At 38.5% G+C, this 5000-nt stretch overlaps 1 pseudogene; it reads left to right on the top strand.

The window, feature by feature from the left end:
- The window catches only part of LOC138009598 (uncharacterized), a 20432-nt pseudogene extending 16072 nt beyond the window's left edge, over window positions 1–4360 (top strand).
- Window positions 4361–5000: the final 640 nt, after the last annotated feature.

Here is a 5000-nt window from a genome sequence, read left to right as displayed (position 1 = left end):
AAAAAAAAAACCCGGTTAAATGGTTAAAACCTACAGTGTTATTTCAGCAAAATGCATTTTTGACTTTTGATATACCACGAATCGTTTCATGCAATAAATTGTTAATGAAAACCAAAAACCATTTGTGTAATTGTTCAATAAACTAATGTGTGAAATGCTTGATACACATAATGGTATTTCAGTAAAATGTGTTTTTCTGAAAAAAAAAAAAAAAATTAATGGATATAGTTCTACTTTCTCATTAGTGTTTTTTTGCATGTGTTTTCACAATTTACCATTAAAAATCCCAAGGACGTTTTTTTTAGAAAATTTTCCTGTGGAACGACCATTACATCTTTTCCCGACAGCAGCGCTTCCACTGCTAGCTTCTGTTCCTCTTTGAGAACTAAGCCGCCGAGATGATCGCTTTAATCTAAACCATCATTGTCGCGATGTTGCGTTACTCTGCCACGTGCTCTCAATCACGAGTTTTATGTTGTATGATTGCGTAACCATATCGAGTGACTTATGGGTGTCATATTGCTAGGAGGATCGCATTGATTCGGCTGGCATGGTTGTTGCTGATTTAGAATTGAAGTCTGTTTTTATACTCGTCTATTACTGTGGAGTTTGATGGTTGCCTATCGCGACAATCATATTCCGATTCAAACAGATCTTCAGGTCCATCTTTGGTTCCTAACCTTCATGAGAGGCAGAAAAGTGGGTTTCGTTCAAGGTCTGTGCACTGAGCCTGTCATTGACATCGAAGAAGACTTCAGATTTCATATTTCTGCAGAATTGTGTAAATGCAACCAGGAAAGAAAATATCGTGATGAAAAGGTTTTGTGACGTTCTATCAGGGATGCAGCTTCAAGTCTACAAGCAGTCGCTGGTGAAAACATACGTCAAAATGACTTTGTTTTAGTAGCACTGAAGATCTGTCAGGAAGTTCCAGTATTAAGTAATAGGTCGCGTAAGAGCGATAGCATTTCGCTGCAACGCATGAGCAGTGGCGTTCCTAGTTAATTGGCTTATCCAATTAATTTTGAGCTCTCTGATTGGTTAAAGCTCTTTTTTTCCGAATTTTGTCCGAAAAAAAAGTCGAAAAAGCCCGATTTTATTGTATTTTTTCTGATAATGAAGTATGATGTATTGTTTCCTGAAGTTTCGTAAGATTCCCACGTGGGGAAATTGTCCGCGCTGATAGGCTCCTTTACGAGCACAGAGTTGAAAGTGCCGCCATCTTGGATTTGTTATTGTCAAGTTTTCTCCTCTGCGTTTTCGGGTTAAAAAACGTTACACTGGTGTATATAGCTTGTCTGTACATTGTATATAATGTGTATATTTTCATGAAAAGCGTTTGCTGTGGATTTAAAATGTACCAAGTGTTTTTATTCGTTTGATTTTATTGCGTTGGTGAGATGTCCTTTACCGCTTCTTGCAAGTGCAAAAACCATCTGGAATGGCATCACAGGTCTGACCTTCGCGTGGCAACCTTTTATGAAGAAAAGTATTGAGTCTTTGATTCTAAGCATGCAGGAAGAAAGAGAAAGATCTGTTTGGCCTGCCGTGATTGCATAGCAGTCGAAGAAAAGTGTGGAAAACTTGGAGATTTGAAGACAAACGCAAATGGTTCAACCTCTGTTGTAACGGTGAGTCAAATTGACTTTCTTCTTTGTTGTGTTACTCTCTACGTAAAACGCATTTGAAAGTGCTAGGCATGTTATGCTTCTGATGAGATTTTTGCACCCTGTTTGCAAACGTGAGAGTGAACTGTTTGTCATGATTGTTTGCTTGCTTTCTCACACATGTATCTTACACATGCCTTCGTTTTTGTCCCCTTCACAGGATAAACTTACTTCAGAGTCAGACTCAGTGGACAAAACATCACATGTGACCCCACCGGTAAATGTTACGGTTTTACTTGTTGTTGAGGAAACAAATGCCTATTTTTAATTATTTTTTTTTTACCTCTTGCTTTGCCCAATATATAGCATTTCAAATCTGATACAGTCCTGAATATAACTTGTAACTTTTTACATAGTGCTGGAAATAAGCTAGGAAACTTGAGCTTCATATTTGATTTTTGTTGTACAGTGTGAAATATATTTTTTTTAAATTTGTTATATGCTATGTTATTTATAATTTTTCGACTTAATTCGATTATTTGATATTTGATCTTGAGTGCAAGAGTTCAGCATAATGTTACTGATGTATTTTGTATTTATTTATTGTTATGCATGAGTAAGAAAAAGTTATGCATGCAGAGAAGAAGAAATTATAAATTGGCTAGCTGTGTAAACACAAACAATAACATTTTACTTTTCCCCTCAATCCAGATTGACAAAGAAGAAAGCACCCTCAGTCTTGGTGAGAATTTTTGAGCTTTGACAGAAGAGAATGTAAGTTATATATCAGTGATTTTCAACCAAGCCCCAGGCATTTTATTTTTTTGAAAAAGACCAATGCCTCACAGTTGAGACATAACTTTCAGATTTTTTTCCAGTATAGCACAGTTGAGTAAAATGCTAGAAAAGACATATTATGTGTTATATGAACCTACATGTAATGACTAGTCTTGCAGATTGTCCAGTACATTTTATTTACATTAGGTTATTAGATGTATGGTAGTGAGTACTTTCCCATCATTTATTACTCCAATACTTTTTTCAAATAATGCATTCCACAAATGTATTTGGATATATTATGCTCTCTAAACGATAATTCTCTTCAAGCATGCAAGATGTATTTTTACTCTAGTCATTTACAAAAAAAAATTCTTTTTCCAGAATCATCTGGTTGCTAACAATGAGCTGTCTCCAAGCACTGTAACTCCAAGCAGTACAATTGCCTTGTCCCAAGTATCAACAGGAACACAGGTCCCTTTCATTCCTATTCGTCCCTACCAGGATGCCCACGAGCGAACACAGCGTTATGTGAGGAGTGAAATTATCGAATTAGTAAAGGACACTGCCATGAAGTATGTAAATTTTGAGTCTGGAACTTCTTTACAGAAACTCATGGGAGATGTGGTTGATAGCAAAAACTGGTATCAGTTGTCCAAGACAAAAACTCTGTTGACACCCACTTCCTTGATATTCTATCAGAAGAATACAAGGCAAGAAAATAAACCAGAATGCAAAGAAACAAAAGGAAAAAAGTCTTAAAGTAGGTTGACCCTGGAAGGCAAGATACTTGACAATGTGAAGTCCTGCACTGATGCAGCCAGAAAAATTGGCGAGTACGCCATTATGGTGATGAGAAGCAGCGCTTGTTGTCCATTGTGGCAACAGATTTTCCTTATCGCACCCTTCAGCAATTATTTGGTTGTTCACCAAACACAGTCACTGCTGCCAGAGTTCATTGTCTTTTGTTTGGACATGGAGGAATTCCTCCCCCTGAATTTAAATTCACTAGACAGCGTGTTAGCCCTCAGATCATCGAGGAACTCACTGAATTTCTTCATCGAGACAGCATTACCAGAGCTTCTTCATGTCGAAGTATATTGGTAGGTGGTGAAGAGACTGCTATCCGATACTGGCAGGACTCGATAAAGAATGTTGTGCCACAGTACCGTCTTGAATGCCCAAGTGGTGTAAAAAGAACTTATGTTTATACACACCTGCCACGCAACTTCCGCATGAATACAATGCTTGCTGGCCTGTGCAACTGCTGTGACGATTTTGGACATTCAAACTTTGATGCCATGTGTTCTATTGCACACTCTGTTTCCCAAGTTGAAACAACAACAACAGTTGATTGTCATGGTGTTGTTAAGAGTTTACGAGCATATCAAACATTTTTGAAGACAAAGTTGGGAAAATCATCTGAAAGGCATTCCACATGCAAAGAACTGTGCATGAGTCATGCATTTGGATCTTGCACAGAAGAGCATCCTGATCACTGTGCGGCAGTTATTAACTTCTATGATGCCTGCAAATCACTGTCATCAGGCACTGAGCTCTGAGCCCCAAGTTTAAGAGTGAAGCTTCAGGAAAAGTTGGCAGATGTCAGTACTCATTGGGAGTACATTTGCCATCTGTTATGCACAAAACACCAGGCCGATTATTACCAGTACACCCTAAAGAACTTCAGACCTGGAGAATGTGTTGTGGTAGTGGATTATAAAATGAAGCTAGAACTGGGGAAACGGACGCATGAAATACAAAGGGACTGGTATGGCGAGAGGGGTATTTCACTACACGGGTTTTACGTTGTGGCACAAGTGGAGGTCGGTGAGAGGTCAGCTGAGGTGATAGACCTTTGGAGTGATGACACCAAGCAAGACACTTGGTTCACCCGAAGTGCCCTTGACATTGGCTTCAGTTGGCTCCAGAGTTCGTTTCCTGGATTTCGGGTGTATTTGTTTTCTGGTAAGTAGCTGCCATTATTATTGTTATTATTATTGTTACGGTGGAACCCTGTTAACCTGGCCACCAACAGGCCACAAAACTCTGGCCGTTTTAAAGGGGTGGCTGTGAGGCAGGGTTCCACTGTATAATTATTGGCAGGCAAAAAGAAATGCAAAAGTCAAGTAGATGGACACAAGTCAATGTAATGGAAGTGGATTCTTTTAATATTTTTGTTTGTTTTGTTTCAAACATTATACCACAAGAACTGAAACCATGTACTCTGATGTTTAGATAGTTGCTTAAGGGTCAAAGAGCTGAAAAGAGGGGTCTTTTCTGTGTTTGAGTTTTATCAATCTACATGCAGATGCATATTTACAAGCATCCACCTGTACATGTAGTAGGTACAGGTATAAATTATTATATAAGGCAAATATATAGTCTAAATTTTTTAAGCATAATATTTTATTGGTGAAGAAGGGATTGATGCAGAGGGCTTGATGCAGAGGGCTTGACCAAAGAGTTCTTCACCTTGGTAATGAATGCTTTGACTAGTGGCAATGGGGGCTACATAATGTTCGAAGGAGGAAGTGACCACCTAGTGCCAGTCATCAGTGAAGAGTATTACCAAAGTGGTTACTTCAGATTCGTAGGACAGCTTATTGCCATCTC

The sequence above is a fragment of the Montipora foliosa genome, chromosome 7 (assembly GCF_036669935.1).
Source record: "Montipora foliosa isolate CH-2021 chromosome 7, ASM3666993v2, whole genome shotgun sequence".
Lineage (NCBI taxonomy): Eukaryota > Metazoa > Cnidaria > Anthozoa > Scleractinia > Acroporidae > Montipora > Montipora foliosa.
This window is presented reverse-complemented; position numbering and strand designations above follow the sequence as displayed.